The 24,330-nt window shown below is 42.8% G+C and overlaps 1 protein-coding gene across 1 annotated transcript in view; it reads right to left on the bottom strand.

The window, feature by feature from the left end:
• Positions 1-23,777, bottom strand: part of TANC2 (tetratricopeptide repeat, ankyrin repeat and coiled-coil containing 2) — a 710,755-nt gene extending 686,978 nt beyond the window's left edge. Inside the window, 1 exon segment of the mRNA XM_073607675.1 lies at positions 23,583-23,777. The gene's annotated coding sequence lies outside the window, so the exon portion shown is untranslated.
• Between the last annotated feature and the right edge of the window lie 553 nt (positions 23,778-24,330).

The raw sequence follows: 24,330 nt of genomic DNA, 5'->3' as shown, positions 1-24,330 counted from the left end.
AAAGGAAAAAAAAATTTTAAAAATCGCAATAACGATTCTTAACGATTAATTGTGCAGCTCTAGTTTCTATGCAGAGCTGCACCAGATCTTGCACTCTCCAGTTTTAGTAAATTAACCTGCTATGTTGTCATGTCAAAGAGGAAGATATGTACACACTGATTTTCTGACACATCAATAGTTATTTATCTGTACTTGCAGGGTGCTTAAAGCAATAAAACATGAGAGGAACGTGCATGGATTGAAGAAATGTGTGAAATAGGTTTTGTTTTACTTTTGCCTTAAAATTCACTTTAAGCTGGGGAAAAATATGAACCCCTTATAGCCGGCACCTTCCAGCCCTTTAAGGGGTTTAAAATGGCGGGGAGGCGGGGCGGGGCTTATGGTCATGTGACCGCCGTGATTGGCTATGAAAGTGGTCTCATGATTGCTTTTTGCGATCGGGAGCTTTCCATTACCCCCCGGTAACTGTGCCATGAGCGCGCAGAATGCATGCTCTCAGCACAGCTCTATTGGAGCTATTGCACTCAAATATGTGGCCCCTCGGCGCCAAGGCTCGGCCGCCAAGAGGCCACATATTTGCGTGTGCATGGCGCAAAGAGGTTAAATACAATGTATAATTTAGAAAATAAAAATTATTAAAAAAAGGTAAATACTAGTTGGTAATTAACGCTGAACTCCAACCAAAAACTATTTGACACGTGCACTGTAATAATAAATCCTTAATAATGAAGCGCATCTCATGTATCTAGGCTGCAGCATGTGTACAAGAAACTCTGACTGGAGGAGGTGCAGATAAAACATCACAATCTCCCCTCCTCCAATCACAAAGCACTTTGTATTTATTGAAAAGAATGCAAGACAAATGAAAGATCTGGAGTGCGATTGGCCGACTTTGATCGGAGTACTATAGAACTCTCAGCACCGGACATTCCGCACTGACTGCACTGTACAAGGGTGAGTGAACATTCATTTAATTAGTGTGGATTTACCTGTACACTAGCTCACACTTGCTTCATCCACATTTCCAACGCCTATGTACCCGACAAAGAGCTCAGAAATCTAGATCGTTAAAGTGGAGTTCCATCCACTTTTACAACTCTTCAGCATCCCTCACTAAACTGCACTGTAAACGAATTGGATATTTTTTTTTTTTTTTTCTCTCAGCACCTACTGTATATCTGCTGTATTCATTTTTCACTTCCTCCTCCCTGGCCGTGGCCCATCGCATCATTTCCTGTTTGCAATGCCTTCTGGGAAGGGGCGGGAACTTCCTCTGACACTGCCGTTGCTATGAAAACCTGACCTGAAACCTATTACACTGCTTGTGCTGCACTGAGCATGTGAGAGATCTGCAAGGATGAGATCCAGGAAGAAATACAGTCTGGCTTCAGATGCCCACACTTAAGATGGCCACGGCCTGCTGTAAGTTTATAAAAATAACAAACTACTGCTATAAACTAACAAAACAGACCTTAGTTTACAGACTAACTTTACTACAATACATTAAGCTTGTGTATTATAGGGGTATTTTTTTTTTTAAATATAATTTTGGCTGGAACACCACTTTAATGACTTTTACGTTCCTCCAGTTGGAAAGAGCGTCAGTTATCCCTAAACTTGGGCTCCATGGGGGTCTCACAGCCTGACATTTTTGCCGTGACAGTTAGAGAGAATGCAACTAAACAGTAACATACATTCACACCTGTCCTAGCAAGGCAAGGTTGTATTATAATATGAAAGTAAAAGCTTTCAGAACTAAAATACTCATTCTGGACAAGTCTCTTTAAAGCTCCATGCACACTGGAGCTCATAAAACGGCCATTTTTTGGAGTTTGGGCGTTTTTTTTTTTTTTTTAACAGCCCATAAACTCCACTGTACGTCATCCTATGTGTCCATGTGCACATGGACGTTTTTGAACTTTTATCAGCAGTGGAGTTTATGGGCTGTTTTCTGAACGCCATAAAATTGCGTTCAGGAGTTGTTTTTCTGACCACAAAAAAACGCCAAACTCTCATAAACGCTGATAAACGCTCAAAAACGTGGCTCACCAGCGTTTAACATTTTTGATCCATTGAAAAAAAATAAATAAAAAAAACACTAAACGCGGAAAAACGCTATTTGCAAAAACATTTTAAAAAGTTGAAAGACTCACATGCAAAGGTACTGGCGTTTTTATAACGTTATTTTAACGTCCAGTGTGCATGGAGCAGAGAGTCAACGAGCCCAATAGATTATTTTATGAGAAGTATGACATGTAACAGGTCAGTCTGATGTAAACCTTATTAATTTGTTGGCTTAAAAAAAAAAAAAAAAAAAAAAAAAAAACAATTGTTTCTGCATACAATTTCTAGCTATGTGTGGCAACCATATTTGCTGATTTTGTATTCAAGCTTTGCATCCTGCTATGTGTATGTGATATGTAGCAATGCTACTCAGAGTTTGTGCTTTACTGCTCATTCCCACAGAGCAAGCCAAGTTGAAAACAAATTATATTTTAAAATGAACAGTCATTAAAGCAAACTTGAAGTTAAAAAAGGCACAATGTTTTGTAGAAGTGAAACTAAAGGACCCCTCTTCCAGAAAACTTTCCCTTTTAGTTGTCTTTTTTTTTTTAAAAGCTGCTTATGGAACAGGCACTGTCCTGTCTCCACTCAATGTAAGGCATTGTTTACCCTTGCTTTGCCCTCTGAAGCGCAATCCACATTCTGATTGCCCTTTAGAGGGCATTTGAAAGGGGGCGAGGTGTTATATCACATCCTCAATGCCTATTTTAACTCCTTAAACCTCCATTCAGTTGAGAGGTTAAGGCCCCTTTCACACTTGTGCTTCAGCTTGGGACTGCAAAGTCGCATGGCAAGTCATACCCCATGATTTCCAATGAGTACCATTTATATCTGTGCAAATTCAAGTTGCAGTAACTTCAAAGTAGTCCGTGCACTACTTTGGTCCAACTTTGATGCAACTTTGAGGTCCATAGACCTCAAGGTTACAGACATTGCTTCAAGTTACGTCAAAGTTGCATCAATGTCATGAAAAGGGTCTAAAGGGATTATAAGCTTCTTTTTATTTTATTTTATTTTTTAAATAATAAACATGTCATACTTACCTGCTCTGTACAATGGTTCAGAACAGCCCTAAACCTCTTCTTCTGGGGTCCGCCACCAGCGCTCCTGGCTGCTCCTCTTCAGCGAATGCCCCCATAGAAAGCCACTTTCTGTGGGGGGCACTTGTGCAGGCTTGATCCAGAGTTGCCCTGTCTTCATCTATAGACACAGACAGCACAGCTCAGCCCCATCCCTGTCACAGAATTCGATTGACAGGAGTGGGAGTCAACGGCTCCTGCTGCTATCAATCTGCCCTGTGAGGAGGGAAAGAGCGAAGAGAGTCACTGCTTCCTGGCACAGCACTGGATCGAAATCAGGCTCAGCTAAATAAGGGGGGGGGGGTGTAGGTGAGATCAGGTTTCTTACCTTATTGCATAAAGTTAAAAAAAAATTAATTAATTAATGGCTTCCCGACCGCCTCACGCAGATATACTGCGGCAGAAGGACACGTACAGGCAGATTAACATACCTGTATGTTGCCCTTTAAGAGGCGGCTTGCACTCCGGTAGCTCTGTGACCATGATCGCGGGTCCCGCGGACTCGATGTCTGCGAGGATACCCGCGATTGTCTCACGGTAACGAAGAACGGGGAGATGCTGATGTAAACAAGAATCTCCCCGTTCTGCCTAGTGACACTGTCACTGATCATAGCTCCCCGTAATCGGGAGCAGCGATCAGTGATGTGTCACACACAGCCCCTCCCCCCCACAGTTAGAATCACTCCCTAGGACACACTTAACCCCTACAACGCCACCTAGTGGTTAACCCCTTCACTGCCAGTGACATTTTTACAGTAATCAATGCAATTTTTTGGCATTGATCGCTCGCTGTATTAATGCCAATGGTCCCAAAAATGTGTCAAAATTGTTCGATGTGTCCGCCATAATGTTGCAGTCATGATAAAAATCTCTGATCGCCGCCATTACTAGTAAAAAAAAAAAAAAAATTATCAATAAAAATGCCATAAAACTATCCCCTATTTTGTAGACGCTATAACTTTTGCGCAAACCAATCAATCGCTTATTGCAATTTTTTTTTACCAAAAATATGTAGAAGAATACATATCGGCCTAAACTGAGGAAAAAAAAAATGTTTTTTTTTTAAATATATTTTTTGGGGATATTTATTATAGCAAAAAGTAAAAAATAATGCGTTGTTTTCAAAATTGTTGCTATTTTTCTGTTTATATCGCAAAAATTAAAAACCGCAGAGGTGATCAAATACCACCAAAAGAAAGCTCTATTTGTGGGAAAAAAGGACATAAATTTTGTTTGGGAGCCACGTCGCACGACCTCGCAATTGTGAGTTAAAGTGGGGTGGATTAAACAATGCTGGATTCATCTTTCCTTACTAGACTGGGGATGCTTAGATGTACACTGCTTATTTCATTTTTTTTTTTCAGGTTTACAACTACTTTGGCTTTAGAACCACTTTAATTTTCAGCATTTTCAGCAGGTATTTTTGCCAGACCATGATGCACATGCCACCCACATTTCCCCCTCATTTCCTAATGCCGCGTACACACGAGCGGACTTAGCGGCAGACTTGGTCCTGCGAACCGGACTCCGTCGGACAATTCGATCGTGTGTGGGCTCCAGCTGACTTTTTTTTCCCCCACGGACCTAGAAATAAAACCACTTTCAAATCTTTCCGACGGACTCGAGTCCGGTCAAAAAATCCGCTCGTCTGTATGCTAGTCCGACGGACTAAAACCGAAGCTAGGGAAACTATTGGCTATCAACTCCCTTTTTTAGTCCGGTCGTATGTCATCACGTACGAATCCGTCGGACTTTGGTGTGATCGTGTGTAGGCAAGTCCATTCGTTAGGAAAGTCCGCCGGATAGACCGACGAAAAGTCTGCTCGTGTGTACGCGTCATAAGAGAGATATAGGAGTTGTTGCACTGAGCAACTGGGAGCTAATTTTAGTGACCGATCTAGCTCTATATTTATTACAACAAAATTATGTATGAGCAGGCTTGTAAAACGTAACATTCATTTCAAAACCTAAACAATGCAATATCTGAAAATATGTAGCCACTTAAATTGCAATGCACTTTGTCTTAAACTCTAGAACATCTGTTTCTGTTACATAAACAGCATTTTTGTAACAAGGATAAAATTACAAAAGAATTCTAAAAATAGTTTTATCTTACTCTTCTGATCTAGACACATAATTGAAAGGGAAGGGAATATAGCTAGCCATACATGGTCAGTTTTTCTTTTTTTTGTTTAGCCAGAAAACTAGGTGGATGGAGGAATCCCCCCCCCCCCAAATTGGGACATTATAATCTGACGGCAGCACCCGCCAGTGTCAGATCGGCTGCAGCCAACTGCCTTCAGTTGCTGATCATCTAAACATTTTCCATCATGTCTCTTCGATAGAAATCGATTAAACAGTCAACTTCTGTTATGTGGGAAGGCCATGCACTGATTGGAATTCGGCTGGTCCAATTAGACCAACTAAATTTCAGTCAGTATATGGCCAGCATAGGAGGAAAGAGTAATGTTAAAATGTAATAAACCGCAGTTGAAGATGAAAAAAAAATTCCCCTGCAAGGCAATGTAATAATGTGCTAGGTATGCATCGCATACTAGCACATTATGAGACTTGCCTTAAAACAAAGCCCTCCAGCGCCGTGCGGTTGCCGCTGACAGGGCTTTTATCTTCACCCCGGTCTTCCTTCCGGGTTTGTGCCCTCCAGCTACATGAGTGGCCTCGGCGTGAGGATGTCACTCCCGCGCGTGGGATCTGTCATTTAAAAGGCACAGGCTCTGAAGGTCACGTCACAATGGGTGGGGTCTCACGGTGATGTCACCGGATGGCCACGCCCCATGGCTATATAAGAAGCGTCAGAGAGCGGAGCTGGCACAGCGACCGGTGACAGCGTCGGAGGAGGACCGGGTTGGCGGCGGAGAAGACAACAGCGGCAGAGAAGACTGAAGGAAGAACACCAAAGGGAGATTTTTAATAAAGGACAAGTCAAAACCATCTCTTGTGTTTATTTACACTACACTGCCTTCTTTTTGGGGTGAATGGGTAGAAGTACAATTTACCCCATACACATTCACATAAGGGGGGCATGGAATCTCGGGGCTATGTTGTTAAAAGAGGGCCTCCAGATTCCAATAAGCCCCACTGCCCGCAGACCCCCACAACCAGGATTATCGGAAAGAGGCCCTTGTCCCCATCAACATGCAGACAAGGTGCTTTGGGATGGGGTACAGAGCCCCCCTGCCCCAAAGCACCTACACCCACCATGTTGAGGGCGTGTGGCCAGGAGGGGGGGCGCTCACTCCCCCCCCCCCTTTGCTGACCGGCCAGGCTTCATGCTCAGATAAGGGCCTGGTATGGATTTCAGGAGGGACCCCACACCTTTTTTTTTTTTTTTTTTGGCATGGGGTTTCCCCTCAAAATCTACACCAGACAGAAAGGTATAGTCTTGGGGGGGGCATGCTATTTTCTTTCCATTTTGGCGTGGGGTTCCCTTTCAAGACCCATACCAGACTCAAAGTGTCTTAGAGCACAAGTCACATCACAACTCGGATCATGATGATTCGACTTGAATGTGACTTTCATTCAAATCAATGGGCTGAAAGTCAGATCAGTTAAGACGGCTCTCATAAGGAACCATCAATCTTGACATGTCAAAAAAAAAAAAAAAAAAAAAAAAAAAAACAAACCACTTGACGTGGTTTAATGGCTTATGCCGCGTACACACGGGCGGACTTTTCGACCAGACTGGTCCGACAGACTTTCCAGCTGACTTTTGACGGACTTCCGACTGACTTTTTAACGAACGGACTTGCCTACACACGATCACACCAAAGTCCGACGGATTCATACGTTATGACGTACACCGGACTAAAATAAGGAAGTTGATAGCCAGTAGCCAATAGCTGCCCTAGCGTGGGTTTTTGTCCGTCGGACTAGCATACAGACAAACGGATTTCTGGGTCCAGCGGAGTTACGACGTAAAGATTTGAAGCATGTTCCAAATCTAAAGTCCATCAGATTTGCGACTGGAAAAGTCCGCTGAAGCCCACACACGATCGGATTGTTCCACCGGATTTGTTCCGTCAGACCAGTCCGGGCGAAAAGTTTGACCGTGTGCACGCCCCATAAGACTGCACTCACACATGAGCGTTTCAAAGTCGCATGTTTTTACGTTGTTTTTGCCGCAATTTTGTACGGGTCACCAATGTAAAAAGCAGAAAAACTTCTGTAATCTGCCCCAAAGAAGCTCACGTTCTTTTTTGAGCTTAAGGTGTTTTTCAGGCGTTTTGCTTCAGGTGACAAAACACACAGATTTGTACAGATGCCATTGAAATTAATGGGATTTTGCTTGTTGGGCATTTTTCGTGCGTTTTACGAGCTGAAAACGCTCAAGTGTGAATGCAGCCTTAACATTTAAACGCAGTTACAACCATTTGGCGTTTGAAATGCAGATAAACTACAGTTCTGAACGTGATTAATCTGCTTTCAAAAAAATGCCTGTAACCTACTATAAAACAACATGTACACATAAGATAACATTGAGGAGAGTTCAGGGGCTGCTGATAAAAACGCCCAACTGCTCCTAAACGTGAGTTTAGCAGCTGCAGTGTACATGAGGCCTTAACAATGTGAAGTAACTCTTACAAGGTTTATCTCACTGTGCTGTTTGATCTGAATAGTAGAACAATACTTGACCAGCTCCTATGGATTACTATAGAGCAAGGGAAAGATTCACAGTAGTGTGTGTATGCTGCTGTCACAGTTGGATATCGAGTCAAGTAAAGCAGGCCATAGACTATGCGAAAATCACTTGATTACCCCATCAACACAAACAGTGATAATGCATGAATCCCTATTGTGGAGCTATTTTGTTCATCCATTGGGTTGGTGGGCGAAGCCATCCCTGCTGGGAAAACACAGCGATTACTGCTAATGGCTAAGTGGCTGGCAATAATCGCATGCTAAAAATCGGACAAGCTGGTTGTACCCAAGTCAATCGCTCCCTGCTGAACAGGCTGAGATTCAATCCATCTATGGCTGGCTTAAGAGGGCCAAGGGTAACTCCATTTCCGTAGAAAAAAAAAATAGCAAATAAAAAAAATATATAGTGTATACAGTTACGACACAAGTCATATTGTAATTGAATGTTAATAAAAACTGCCTTTTCTTTTTAATCTGCAGCTCTGTAATTTTCTGTGAAATGCAATGTAATATGTGTACAGAACGCCCCCCAGAAACATCATTTCCTGCTTGTGTGATTGGCTCACTGATCTTCCTAGAAGTCTACACTAAGATACAAGTCAGATTTCAGGCATCCCCTGCAACAAAACTAATTCTGGGTCAGATACTCCCAATAGGAAAGGGATACAAACCCTGCAATTGTCCACATTAGAGCTTTGCAGGTGCAGCAGCTGGTTGATAATTATGAAACCCCTCACATTAGACTTACTTTTGCACATGAGCACAGAGAAACACACAGGGATTTCTTCAGAATAACAAAAGGTAGGAATCTGCAACAAAGTCTGTTAAAATCATCATGTACATAGATCACCCAGAGGGGAATTTTTTTTCTCAACAAAAGTGGAGTTATTATATTATTATTATACAGGATTTATATAGCGCCAACAGTTTACGTAGCACTTTACAACTTGGAGGGTAGACAGTACAAATACAATACACTTTAATACAGTAGGAATCAGAGGGCCCTGCTCCTTAGAGCGTACAATCTAAGAGATTACTCTTTAAGAAAGAACAAACATGCCTGTTTAAATCCATTCCTATGCTGACCATTTTAGCCGTTCAGCATACAGGCTGAGAAAACCAATGGATTTCCTCATCTATGATAAGGCAGGTGGTTAATTTTTTTTTTTTTTTTTCGATTAGCCAGAAAGCTGATTGAAAAAAAAAAAAAAAAAAAAAACCACACACACACACACACACACACACACCACACAAAAAATGAATTGATTCCCCCATCCACACATTGAGTTGGATAGAGGAATCCTCCCCACTGTATTCTGACAGCAGGACTACTCCAATGTCATGTGAATACACTGATCATCATCTGCATTCCATAGGCTAGATGCGGCTGATTAGGAAAAGTTTTCCAACAGTTCTGCTTGACAAAAATGAAGTGGGACCGTCCATAGATGGTTTGAAACTCAGTCGATCCTTGCTGAACCAGCTCAATTTCCATCCATCTATTGGTAGCTTAAAAAAAATTTAAAAAATAATAAAAAATAAAAAAATTATAGCTATTCTCCTGTAGGTGTCTCCAGTTCGTTTTGCAAACTGCTGAGAGCCTGAGCCAGATCCTCCCTCCCCTCCATAGCCCAGCACTCCAGTGAGCACTGGAGGGGAAGAGCAGAGAGCTGGTGACTGACAGCCACTGCTCTCTGCTCAGAGCATAGGGGAGAACTGAGTGATCCGCAGTGCTTGATCACTCGTTTCTCACTGCAGAGCCAGTGGGGGACAGATGCAGCATAAAATCGATGCTGCTTCCACCTAGTGGAGTTTATTTTATTTTTTCTTCTATACTTCCCTTTTAACTCATGGATGAAGAAAACGCCACTGCCAGCTATGGCATTCAGGCAGCTGTGAACCTGATAACTTTCTGCCCGGCTTGATGGATTTTAAACAGCAACTTCACCGAGACAGGTAGTGCTTGCAGGTCCTTCCAGAAGCATCGCCTGAAAGGTGAGCCATCTTTGGCCAGTTTTAAGCTGAAAGCTCCATTCTACCATCCAGATATTTGGGTGCAGTTCAAAACATCCATCAATTAGTAGCCGAACGCAGAAACACACAGCTCAATTTGCAATTTAGAAAGTTTGCCCAGACAGACAAAGATTTGCCATTAAAGTAAAGCTTATATTGAGCGCAGCATGTGTTTTGTTGGGTGAATAAATCTTGGTTTGTACATACTAATTATGCCAGCAGTTGTTTTGACTGATCGGAAAATCCAGAGGCTGCCTCTCACTTTATAACAGTAGTAAAAATAGACAAGATAACCCAGCAAAACTGGCAAGACAACGGGAACTGCCCACTGTTGAGTGCTAGCAACAGGGTTGCTATCCTCGCCGCAGTAAAGTACATGCCTTTAGAATTTCCTATTGATCTGTTCACCATTGTTGGAAAAAAATAAAAACGGACTGTGCTAACAACAGTCCTAAAGCCTTTTACTTGTCACCCTGGTGGAACCAACATGTGCTACAAGACCGATCTGCATTTCTATGTGGCTACAAAGAGTGGTTTCCATCTCCCTCCAGGAACTCACACCTCCCTTAACAGAGCTGAAGTCAACGCAGCAAGATCTAAGCCTATTCCAGTGTATACATGAGAAGTGACAACTGCCTTCACACATTAGGGAAATGCACAAGCAAAGAGGCACAATCCAATTTGTGAAAATTATTAGAGAGCTGTTACATAGAACACTAGTGCTTCTACGCAAGTATGTGGTCCCTGCTAACAGGTTTACAGGAAAAAAGCACATCTAATTAAGTTTAAAGCTCAAAGTCCATACTAAATTAGCACAGCCTGCCTGGACTGGTTGTCATTAGGTTTGAAAATGATGTTATGGAATCCTGGCAAAAGAGAAATCTGGAGGCTGCCAGCAGGTCTGCCGTTAGAAATTATGGGGCCCCATACAGCCTTCCCCCCACCCCCCCCCCCAACTCTGCCTTCGCCCCTCAGAGATTCAGCGAAACAATGGCACTGACTTTATCTGCCTATGCCCTGAAAATGTAAGAAAAAAAAGTCCCTCACCTGCTCCCACCATAGACTGTTGCCTCATGATTTTAGCGCTTGGCGACTGCCTACAGAGTTTGGCAGGCATTGACACTTCACAACAGCCTGTTTACTTCTACTGAAACTTGTCACAAGTGCACCATAAAATGTGGTTGCAAAAAAAAAAAAAAAAAAATGATATCTCTAGATAGATATCTTTTGAACAGCATTGCCTGAAACTACCTGAATGGCTGTGCAACACGCCCACAATGCTCATTAACGCTAAGGCTACATGCACACTGAAGCTCAAAAAAGCTTTTTCTGGATGTCATATTGTTGGCAGAAAACTCTGGCTGAAAAACGTGCTTTTAATAGTGTTTTGTACTAGCGTTTATGAGCGTTTTTTAGCGTTAGCGTTTATGGGCATTTTTAATAAAAATACACAAAGGACACTCCAAAAATACCACAATGCATCCCAAACTCCCACAATGCACTGAAAAAAATAGAACGCCGAACGCTAATTAACGCGCGTTTATGAGCGTTTATCAGCGTTTGGCGTTTTTTGGCTTTTTTTGGAGGTGAAAAACAGCACTTTGAATGAGAATTTCTGGCGTTCAGAAAAAAGCCCATAAACTCCACTGCTCATTAAAGCTAAAAAACGTCCATGTGTGCATGGACACATAGGATAACATAGACTGGACGCCCAAACTCCAATAAACTGAAGTTTAGCAGCTCCAGTGTGCATGGAGCCTAAAGGTATGTTATACAAAGCTCTGAGCTAGATGATGATGTAGCAAAAAATGGCTCAGCGCAGGTCTCAGAGCCAATCTTAATCAGCTCTAATGAACCTCAACAGTCAATATCGAACGAAGAGCTAAAAATTCGAATTCTTCCCATATACCCCATATTAACCATTCAGAGCTCATTCAGGCTGCTTTCACATTGCTTCACTGCAAAAAAAAAAAAATTCCAGTGCATTTTCCACTGTGACTAATTAAAGATACATTACTCAAAAAATCCACCAAAAACGCAACTGCGGGTGTGTTTTTTTTTACATGTTGTTCATGTAGTTTGCATACATTTCAATAGGGAGGTGCATTTTTTGGTGCAGATTTTTTTATCATGCCAATAATGCACCAAAAATGCAGCTTGCAGGACTTTGAAAACTGCAACAGACCCACAACTGACCAGTGTGAAGTTCCATAGGTTAATGGTCATGCGTTTTTCTTCTGCTTTTTTTAACGCAAAAACTGAAGAAAAACTGATCAATGTGAAAGCAGCCTTATGGCCCTTACACACAATCCGAAAATCAAACCACTTTTTTCACTTAATGGTCGCAAGTAGAAATTGAATAGGTTACTAGAGTCACGAAAATTCTCATATGACAGATTAAAAAATATCGGAAGTGATGTCATGTGTTGTAATGTATTTGTATTGTATTTTCAGACGACAAATGCACTGATTAAACGAAAATCGTACAATCTGGTATCGTACGAGGAAAATTTTTGTGCTTGTGCAATCGAATAATATCGGATGAATTGTCGTGATCAGTTCTCGAAATCTCTGTATAAACATCCGATTATCATACGATCGCATAGAAAGCGGTATTTTTCAACCGAGTTTCGGATCGTGTGTACGGGCCATTAGGCTCGGTTCACACCTATTCAGTTTGCATTCAATCATTTTCTGCAGTGCTTTTTGCATTTGACACATTTCCACACTAAGCATTTTATATGCTTTTATTTTTTGGGCCAATTTGTTGTTAGGTGGATTAAAAAACGCAAATTGTGGCAAAAACGCACTACATGCTTTTCTGCAGCCTCTCCATTGAAGTCTATTGAACCAAAAACTCACCGCTTTGCTTTTAAAAGAGTCCCTGACCCTTTCCAACAGCTGAAAAAGGGATAGATGTGAACGTGTCCCATAGGAACCCATGCTAAATTGACTGTAGTGCGTTTCTGCAAAAAGCGCATAGGTGTGAACCGAGCCTTAGTTTACACCCGAGTAGCTCTAGTGTAGGTGTGGCTGACTGGCATTGAGGAAGCGATACTGCTGCCTCCTGAATGCCTTTTTTTTGGGAATACCATTCCACAATAAGGCAGTCCCTATTCTCTTGATTAGATCACCTTCGCCAGGCAGTACCAGGATATAATTTTTGCTGTATCATGAAGCAAAACATTGCAGTCATGGCATATGTACAACCCCATCTGAATGCCTTTGCAGCTTAAGAACGGTGACTGTGGGTGGTTAAAATGTGGCTTAACAACTTTAATTTTTACCGCCCCCTGACCAAAAGAATAAACAAGTCCTAAGAGACAGATTCTCATTAGCTGTTGCACTTGAAGTAGTTGTAAACTTTAGACATGAAATAAACATATCCCTCTATAGCGCGTACTGGGCTCATTTAAGAGAGTGTCATTTCTGTCTGCTGCTTTATTCCTCTGCCATCAGCATGAGTCACTTCTGACAAGTTTTTTGGATAACAAGAGATGACTGGTGACAGGGGAGGGATCTACAGCCTCAGCTCTGTTCCAGTGTGCTGTGTGAAGGGGGTGTGTCTCTTCCATCCAATCAGCTCTCAGAGCTCTCCTCACCGAGCCCTGCAGAGTGTAACTTCAGCTCTACGCACCCTTTTTTTCTAAATTCAGCACTTTGAACAGATGAAGAGAAGACTGCAGATAAAGATGTACAACTTATGTAGAAGAGTTGGTTTCATCTCTGTGTATCACCTAAGGATCGTCACCTCACTATAAGGGTTTACAACCACTTTAAGATTAAGAACTCTTTAAGCTACATTCGTACAGGCATTTTGTCAGCAACCGCAGCTATTTGTGGCTGTGCGTCCAGCAGTGATCACCGCAGGTGAACAGCCTCGAATAGCTGCGGCCACAGACACATTGTCATCAGTGTATGGGCTTTGTGGCTGCAGCTAGTCTCTCACACCTGTCAAAAACAGTAGCAGGAATCTGTAGATGTTGCCTTATCAATGTAGCCTTAATGAGTATATACAAAAAAGATTTTACAATTAAGAAGCTACAGAAATAAGAAACATTATGTGCACATACTTCATTTAGAGTTCTTTGTTGTTCTCTTTAAAAGGATAAGTTCACCTTTAGTAACATGTTACAGATGCACCAGTCTCCACATCCCATTCCCCACCCCACCCCGATCCCCTGTTTTAAAAGCTCTGTGCACCCGGCCACGTCATTCATTCACAGTGTTCTGTGAATGTGAAAACTACAAATACCCACCGCCTTTGCAGCTGTCGGCTTGTAGCTTTCAATGAACTACCAGTGTGCTGGTGAGCACTCTAGGTAGTTCATTGAGCTTCCTGTCATTCAGGAACTGCCTGCTCGTATCAGAGCTATGGGCAGACAGATACCCAGACAGACTGCAGGAACATGGCATTACACCCATGATCTGCTGATCGCAGGTGCATTGCTTTACAGCCACCTAATTAGAAAAAAATAATAATAAATGCATATTTTTTTTACCTACAAAAAAATAAAAACAAAATGTGCATTTAATTGTTATTTCATTTTTTGTAAAAGTGAACTTATCCTTTAAGTCGGCTGTGCAATCAGCAACCTTGCGGGTATGTTAAGAGAAATAAGCCCCCTACAGATTGCATTCTGTTCAGTGAACCATAATTATTCTCTTTATCATTCTTTCAGACCTGCATGAGGTGGTCTCTGGGTCACTGTAAAGAATCACAGGTGGAATACTTCACACATATGTTAAGCTGCTTCTAATCAGTGTAGGAGTGTTCCAAACTAGATGTAAAGAAATTACAAACAGCAGTGACTAGGTCTGAAACGTAGATGAGAAGTAAATTGCCAATCTGGCTTTATTCACATGGAGCGTACAAAACTGTACCACCATGCCGAGCAGTTTTTACCCGCAAGAGGTTGCACAGATGTTCCATGCACCCCATGCAGGAAGTCACATTGATGTCTATTGGGAAACAGCCACTGCTTCCAATAGGACATCCGTGTGGGTGCGTGTCCCCAAATTCACACTGTCTGCATTCATAGACATGCACTCACACACCTGTCAAGCAGGAAAACACATCAAAAATGCATGTACATGTAATTTTAATGCAATTTCATTGAAATCTATGGAGCCAAAAATGCACCATGCTACCTGTGAAAAAGTCCCTGCAACCTTTAAAAAAATAAATAAAAAACGCATAGCAAGAAACTGCATAGATGTGAACAGGACCTATAGACAATAAGGTTAAATGGATTGTAATGAGTTTCTGCAAACACACTATAAAACACATAGATGTGAACCTAGCCTTATTCCTCGTTCCCCCAGCAGCCGATACTCTTTCACACTCTCTCTAAGGCTCAATTCAATTTGCGTTTTGCAGAAATGCAGGGATTTTTTTTTTTTTTTTTTTTAACATGAGCTCCTATGGAACATGTTCACATCAATGCATTTTTTGTGCCTCTGCGTTTTTGGAAAGGGGACTTTTTTTCCTGCAAAATGCACATTTTATTTTACGCATGTAATAGACTTCAATGGACCCGTATCCAAAACGCAAGTACCGCAACGCAAGTATATATATATCTGCCCCCCACACCCCAAAGCACCTTGCCCTCATGTTGATGGAGACAAGGGCCTCTTCCCTACAACCCTAGCCGGTGATTGTCGGCGTCTATGGGTGGGGGGCTTGTCGAAATTCGTAAGCCCCCTTATCCCAGCCCTCCACCATATGTGAATGAGTTTTTAAAAAAAAAAAAAAAAAAAAAGTACTGTAGTGTGAAAAAATACAGGAGACAGTTTTTGACAAGTCTTTTATTAAAAATATCTTCTTCTTCTTCCCCGCTTCTTTCTCCGCTCTTCCTCCATCTTCTCCCGCATCACTTCCTCCGGTCTTTTCCTTTCTCCTTTGTCCGATTTTCTGCTTCCTCTGCCGCCGCTCCCGCCGAGGACCCTCCTCCGATGCTGCGTTCCGCTGATCTGTCCACGCCGATGTCAAGCATTTCTTAGATAACGATTGGGCATGGCCAGATGATGTCATCCAGAGGCCCGCCCCCTTGTGACATCAGGGACCCATCATGCCCCGGGCAGTGATGTCCTAAGGGGATGGGGCCTCTGGATGAAGTCATCCGATGGCCACGCCCCCATCATTACCTAAGACAGCATGTCTTAGGTAACGATGGGGGCGTGGCCATCGGACATCGGCGTGGACAGATCAGTGGGACGCAGCATTGGAGGAGGGTCATCGGCAGGAGTGGCGGCAGAGGAAGAAGCACACTGGACAAATCAGACAGGAGAAAAAAAGAAGAAGAGTGGAAGAAGTGGGAGAAGATGCAGGAAGAAGCGGGGAAGAGATTTTTAATAAAATGACTTCTCAAAAAATGTCTACTTCATTTCTTCACACTACACTACTTTTTTTGGTGAATGGGTAGGGGTACAATGTACCCCATACTCATTCACATGGGGGGGGGGCTGGGATCTGAGGGACCTCCTTGTTAAAGGGGGCTTCCAGATTCTAATAAGCCCCCACCCGCAGACCCGACCACCACCACCTAGGGTTGTCGGGAAGAGGCCCTTCTCCCCATCAACATGGTGCTTTGGGGCGGGGGGCGCAAAGCATCCAACCCCCTTCCCCCATGTTGAGGGCATGAAACATGGTGAAATGCTGTTAAAAAAATGATGAAAGCACAGCAAAAAGCACTGCAGAAATGCTCAAAAGCAACATGTATAGATGTAAATCGAACAACATCCTGCACTGTACATGAGGACATCTGAGAGGCCACGACAACTTAAGAAGAAGCAGCTTTGAGGACCAGCCACAGCAAGCAGGAAGCTTACAGAAACAAAAGATAAGTATTTCTGCTGATTTCTCCACCACTAGAAAAAAAAAAAAAACAAGCTCCCCCCACCCTGATGAGTAGGGGACTAACTGCAAAGGTTAACTGTGTTCCACTTAAAAGCATTTCTTACCTTTGGTAAGGTTTACTTAAATAGGTGAAAAATATTCAACCCCAACTGCGATTACCATGCTCTCCAAAAAATGTTACTCTCTTCTAGAGCTTGACTTAAAGGGGTTGTAAAGGTAAACATTTTTTCACCTTAATGCATTCTATGCATTAAGGTGAAAAAACTTCTGACAATACCGCCGCCCCCAGCCCCCCCGTTTTACTTACCTGACCCCTCGAAAAACAGCTGCTTGCTCCCGACATCTATTCCTCCGCTCAGGCTGGCCGCTGATTGGCTACAGTGGATGGATTGGAAGCAGCGCAGCCATTGGCTCGCGCTGCTGTCAATCACATCCAATGACGCGCGGTGCTGGGCGGCAGGGCAGAGTGATACAGTGAGCGGCTATAGCCGCCGGCTGTATCACGGGAGCGCGCCCACAATAACTAACCACCATGCGAGCTCCCTCGCATTAAGGTGGTTAGTTCTTGCGGGGAGGAGCTGAAACAGCCGCCGAGGGACCCCAGAAGACCAGGTTCGGGGCCACTCTGTGCAGAACGAGCTGCACAGTGAAGGTAAGTATAACATGTTTGTTATTTATTTTTATTTTTTTTAAACTACCTTTACAACCCCTTTAAAAATTGTATTTATTGTGAGGCCTTTCTACTTCGAGCTTGTAAAGCTATACCCTATTGGATCAGTAGAGCTCCTGCTATACTGCCTGGTGATCATTTACATCTGTGAGGCTGGTGTAGGGCAAAACTATTCTTGTGTTGTATCTCCTTCCACTAGCTCTGCTTTATCATTCACAAAGCACAGCCTGTGATGATATATTATATGTGCATTTTATGTATTTTACACATGTTATTTACCTGTAACACCTCCCTTGTGTAGGACACCCTAAAACCCTGAGACTGCAGCTAAGTGCCACCATCTTGGACCTTTGGATGTGATGCTTGCAGCCCCAGCAGACTCAGCTGTCACTCAAGGGAAACTATAGTATTCCGTTCACTTCTTCCCTGGTTGCTGCATGTGAGGAAGAGTTGAGGAGCTGGGCGAGCACAGACAGTAGTTAGACACTACCAGAAGAGGAGAGGACTTTGACATGCAAAGAGGAAGGAGACTGTGCTAGGGAATTGGCTTTCCTGAAGTAGTCAAATTTTTCAGCAAGTTTAGAGACACGCTGCAAGTGAATAAAATTTGCTTATGGAAAGAAAAACTTTGCAATTAAAATGAGAAGTATGATCAAAGCTCTTTTAGCCCTACTTCTCATGTGGGTCACAGGAGTGCACTTAGTTCTGCACCCCTGTGACCCGTATTTAGCCCTGCCGGCTGATGTCACTCAGCCAGTCCAGGATCTGGAGGAATCCCTACTTTAATGTTGGGATGCGCCCAGATTCCTGACTGGTAACTGGCTCAGCCTCTCATCATGCCTCTGAGCACCTGAGCCAGCTGCTCCCATCCGGTTCCCCGGCACAGTACTCCAGTGAGTACTGGAGAGGCAGAGCAGAGAGACAGTGACTGACAGACCGAGAACTGAGCAATCAGAGGTCATTTCATTGCTCAGTTCCTGGTCTTAGTCTGATGCTGCATCCACCTAGGTGGGTCATTTTTTGCACTCCCATACTTCTCTTAAAGTGATACTAAGCCCACAGCAGTAAAATCAATCTGTATATGCAGTAAAGCGTGCTTGTTATACTCACTGTGGAACCTAAGGGGTTAATCCTGTGCATTGTGTAAAAAGGCTGTTTGATCCTGTATGCACAGATGCTCCTCTTCTTCCACTGACTCTAGAACAGGTCTGGATAATACAGAGCCTTTGGAGTCAGGCTGCACATGCTCAGTTTGGTGTGTATTGCTATTTTTTTTTTTTTCTTAGGAGGGGGCATTTAATCAGCACAGGGCCAATCAGCACTGTCCAGACAGAAGGCCAGTCATGGATCCTGATGGGACAGCTCAGTGTAGTATGAAAACTTCTCCTACACGCTTTACCAGGAACTGATAGAAGTCACAAGATTGATGTATACTATTGATAAGTAAAGGTATTTAGCAGTTTATGTGTACTAAAATAATTGCATTTCCACATTTTGTATACTGTAGGAGACCAGATATAGTGAAAGCAGGCTCCTGGGTTTAGTAACACTTAAGTATTAAAAATACTCAATTTTTTTGTGCCGTCACCTGGAATTGTTTTTAAGTTAGTGACGGGATCTTTTTATGAACCGAAGATGATCACCAATAATGCAAATAAAAGAACACTCCACCTTTAGCATAAACTTTTATCCCAAAGACCTTATTCCAACCATGGCTCAAAATTGAATGAATTGCACTGGAAAAGGATTTGATGGTGGGGCTGGCTGTCACATTTGCATCCAACTTGTGCTAGGTCACATGCTAACATGCACTTGTTTGTTTTTCTGCCTCCATGTAACATTCTCCAGGAGCTCCCAAACCTTTCCTTTTCCCTCTCACTTCCCTTTGTTTTGTACGAGCAGTACATTTTAGTTATGGTCATATGTACTGCCCAATGCACGTTACAAACCCCACAGTGCTTAGCTGATCTTGGGAGCAAGCAAGAGAAAAGTAATGTCCCAACATACAGTGGGACATGCAGAATGAATGCAGCACCATCTAATAAGTCAGATCACAGCTGCAAAAAAATAAAAAAGAAATAAATAAAAAATAAAATAAAAAAAAGGAAAAGAAATTTGGTAAAAAAAAAAATTATAATAGTTTTGCTCACCCATACAAAAGTGTAAATGCACCTGTCGAGGGCACCTACCAAAAAAAAAATGTTGCTCGCAACACACAAGTCATATATTGCCATGTACGCTGGAGAGAGAGCAATATTTTTTTAGGCCACTATTCATGTTCAACTCCAAACTGATGACCTGTAGGGGCTTTTACAGCATTGATAATGGAAAATACAGGGTACGGAAGTTCATTGTTGTTTTGCAAGTGCACACAAATCTAGAGCCTGACATGTTGTGCATCTATTTACTCAGCACAACCTCATCTTTAGGGCCCTTTCACACAGGCTGTATGTTCAGGTTCGCCTTTCAGTTTTTCAGGCAGACCTGAACGGACATTCCAGTCACCCCTACGGAGCGGCGGATGTCAGCAGTGACATGTCCACTGACACCTGCAGACATTCAATCCGATACGGTCCGTAAAAATCAAACGGATGGTAGTCCTATTTTCCATCCATCTGGCAGATCAGGTCAAATGAAAATGGACAGGCGGTCCGTTTTCACCCGATTTCCCCATAGAGGTTAGCAGGACTGGGTCCGTCTCTGCTCTGCACAGTGAGCAGAGACAGACCTGTCATCCACCTTATTAATAGAGATCAGCGGAGCGGTCCCCTGCTGAGCAAGCAGATCCCGCAAAACGGAGGCGCCCGTGTGAAAGGGGGCTCAATATTTTACCAAAAAATTGGGTAATATTGCATTTTTGTGCCGTAAAATTACTTTAAATGTATTTTTAAATGAAATATCATGCTTGATTCACTGCATGAATATCATGTGGTATGAAAAAATAGGAACTATTTTATTCCCCAGGGTCTCCGATTGCAGAAAATATATAATGTTTTTGGACTTTCAAGTCTAAAATTATTTTTAAACATATGAGCGAATAAAAAAATTAAAAAACTCAAAAAGAGCTCCGGAAGTGAAAAGTCAGCCCATTGGGAAAAAAATGGGCTTCCGATGCACAAAAATTCTCCAATTATCAGCCAAATTTTTGCCGCAACACATAAGCGTTGGGGGGGGGGGGCTTTTGAGAATGAATGGCACCACAATGCGAGCATTGCTGCAAGGCACATATGTAACTTGGCCCTGATTGTTGATATAGTAATTGGCAGCAACGAGCAAATACAGGACTGAAAGACAGAAATGTGAAAATAAAAAAAAGAAGCCTGAAAACTAACCATCTAAATAAATAAAATGGTATTAATTAATATTTGTAGTAAAAAAAGAGTATGCAGAAAAATGTAAAAAAAAAAAAAAAAAAAAAGTGTATTGAGGTATTCAGTAGAGAAATCTAAGAGGCTCACAAGTACAAAAAGACATAATTTGAATATTGTCACATTTAACGGACATTGTACAAAAAATAAATAAATAAAAAAACGACAAAACATTCATTTCCAATTGTTGAATTGTGGTGCATTATTTATACATCACAGACATTGTATCATTAATGTATTATTTGAATGCTGCATACATAATAAATAGAACTATAAACTGCAACAAAGTTCTCCATCCTTGTTCCATTCATTAGACTCTCCAGCTCTATCATTCACATAGCCAGGAACTGGAGAATGCTGAGTGCTGACAGCGCTGTGTAAACATGCAGCCCATACCATCCAAGTATGAAAACCTACAAGTGATTCCCATGGCGGGAGGGTCACACAGAATAAATACTACACACGCTCTGACACATGTTCCTTGTCACACACAGCCTTCCAAGTTCCTCCTCTTTATAGAAAAGCACCCAATACAATGCATCCAGATCCTGTACATCCCTGATCTGCAATGACCTGAGATTCATGTATGTTATTCTGTACCTCTGCTCAGACCTTCTGTAACCACACTATTTCTGAAGAAAGTTTTGCATCCAACTGGGTAAATAGAACACATAATGACACAATAAGGCAGGTCACTGCATGTGGATATGTCACAGAGGAAAAAAAACCACTCATACAGAATACTGCAGAGCCCCACACACAGCACTGCAGAGCCCTGACCACTGACATTCATAAAGCAGCTCCACACTTTGTAGCAAATGCTGAACATTTCCAAGATATAGTCTTTGAAACAAAGCAAGCACTTTGCTGTAAATACTAAACATTTGCTACAAGAAAGACACATTCCTGCACAATACACCAACAGCAATACACATGCTGCTATTCACCCCACATTAAAGCATGCACCCTGCTCACTAGACAGGCTGCCACACTGCCTTACAGAATACAAGCCTATCCTATGGGTTGTGTACAATCATATGGCTTTAAGGCTTATCCTATGGGTTGTGTACAATCATATGGCATTAAGGCTTATCCTATGGGTTGTGTACAATCATATAGAATTAAAGCTTGTCCTACGGATTGTGGACACACCTACAGGACTAAAGTCTGTCCTATGGGTTGTGTACAATCCTATGGCATTAAAGTCTGTCCTAAGGGTTGCGTAGATCATATAGAATTAAAGCTTGTCCTATGGGTTGTGGATACTCCTACAGGACTAAAGCCTGTCCTATGGGTTGTGTACAATCGTATAGAATTAAAGCTGGTCCTACGGACTGTGGACACTCCTACAGGACTAAAGCCTATCCTATGGGTTGCGTACAATCATACAGGACTAAAGCCTGTCCTATGGCTTGCGTACAATCATACAGGACTAAAGCCTGTCCTATGGCTTGCGTACAATCATACAGGACTAAAGCCTGTCCTATGGCTTGCGTACAATCATACAGGACTAAAGCCTGTCCTATGGGTTGCGTACAATCATACAGGACTAAAGCCTGTCCTATGGGTTGCGTACAATCATACAGGACTAAAGCCTGTCCTATGGGTTGCGTACAATCATACAGGACTAAAGCCTGTCCTATGGGTTGCGTACAATCATACAGGACTAAAGCCTGTCCTATGGGTTGCGTACAATCATACAGGACTAAAGCCTGTCCTATGGGTTGCGTACAATCATACAGGACTAAAGCCTGTCCTATGGGTTGCGTACAATCATATAGAATTAAAGTCTGTCCTATGAGTTGTGTACAATCATACAGGACTAAAGCCTGTCCTATGGGTTGCGTACAATCATACAGGACTAAAGCCTGTCCTATGGGTTGCGTACAATCATACAGGACTAAAGCCTGTCCTATGGGTTGCGTACAATCATACAGGACTAAAGCCTGTCCTATGGGTTGCGTACAATCATACAGGACTAAAGCCTGTCCTATGGGTTGCGTACAATCATACAGGACTAAAGCCTGTCCTATGGGTTGCGTACAATCATACAGGACTAAAGTCTGTCCTATGGGTTGCGTACAATCATACAGGACTAAAGTCTGTCCTATGGGTTGCGTACAATCATACAGGACTAAAGCCTGTCCTATGGGTTGTGTACAACCATATAGAATTAAAGCCTGTCCTATGGGTTGTGTACAATCATACAGGACTAGTCTGTGCTATGGGTTGTGCACAATCATGTAGAATTAAAGCTTGTCCTATGGATTGTGTACAATCATATGACATTAAAGCCTATTCTATGGGTTGTGTACAATCATATAGAATTAAAGCTTGTCCTATGGGATGTGTACAATCATACAGAATTAAAGCTTGTCCTATGGGTTGTGTACAATCATATAGAATTAAAGCTTGTCCTATTGATTGTGTACAATCATGCAGAATTAAAGCTTGTCCTATGGATTGTGTACAATCATACAGAATTAAAGCTTGTCCTATGGATTGCATGCAATCATACAGGACTAAAGCCAGTCCTATAGAACTGAAGGCTGTCCTCTGGGATATGAGCAATCCTATGGAATGACAGCTTATCCTGTGGGCTGTGTACAATCATACAGAATGTGAGAAGCAGGTGGCACATTGTATGTGTAAATTGCACATTGCAGAGAAGCATTGCCTTCATCCAGGAGGAGGAGGGGGATGTGTACAGATCAGACACATGTACCTGCTGTACAGTAATACATAGACGATGTGAGAATGGGCCCTCCATACACAGAGTACTGCAGAGGTGTGATGTATGGTGACCCGTGCAGGGTGGAAGGGTGACCCGTGGAATGGTCCTCCATGCCCCCTCCCCCCCGGGCTCTCACCTGGCTCAGTCTGCACCGTCTCTTCTGACAGCTCGGTTCTGCCTCTTCTCCAGGCCGGCTCCCTCCGCACAACGGGAACCGGCCCTGGCCGTGTGACAGCCGCCTCCTCCTGAGCCCTCCCCCCGGAGCCTCGCCCTCCTCTCCTTATCTCTCGGTTCCGTATACACGGCCCGGGTAGAGCCGCCGACACTCTGGGAGACCACGCCCACTGCCTCATTACACATGCAGGAGCCGTGTTCTCTGGCCACGCCCACCCACAGATTATCTATTAATGAGACGTCCACACAGGTCACACCCAGCTCCTTATTTATTCATAGTGAGCTGCCATTCATCAGAGGCAGGGGAGGGCTGATCGATGAGAAATCATACCGGACCGGGTATGCAGATCACAGCACACACACTATACAATACAATCTCATTAAGATGTAGCAAGACAGAGCTCACCTGATTCCATACACATGCCATGAATTGTGAGGATTGACCTCATAGTACATTATATTTACCAATCCTATGCAATATGATGACCTACTACCCCCAACGAACTAATCAATCTCTATACAATCACACAGCTCATTGCACTACATTCAGGACCGTCTTTAATATTGATTGGACCCTGGGCAAACATTTTTTTGCCCCCCCCTTTAATTTTGTTCTCCACCTGCTCTGAGACATACAATAAATAGAAGCTAGACTCAAAATCAGTTTACTGAATCGGATCAGGCAGCAATTGCAATTGGTTGCCAGAGGT

This window comes from Aquarana catesbeiana, linkage group LG12 (assembly GCF_042186555.1).
Source record: "Aquarana catesbeiana isolate 2022-GZ linkage group LG12, ASM4218655v1, whole genome shotgun sequence".
In the NCBI taxonomy this organism is placed as follows: Eukaryota; Metazoa; Chordata; class Amphibia; order Anura; family Ranidae; genus Aquarana; species Aquarana catesbeiana.
This window is presented reverse-complemented; position numbering and strand designations above follow the sequence as displayed.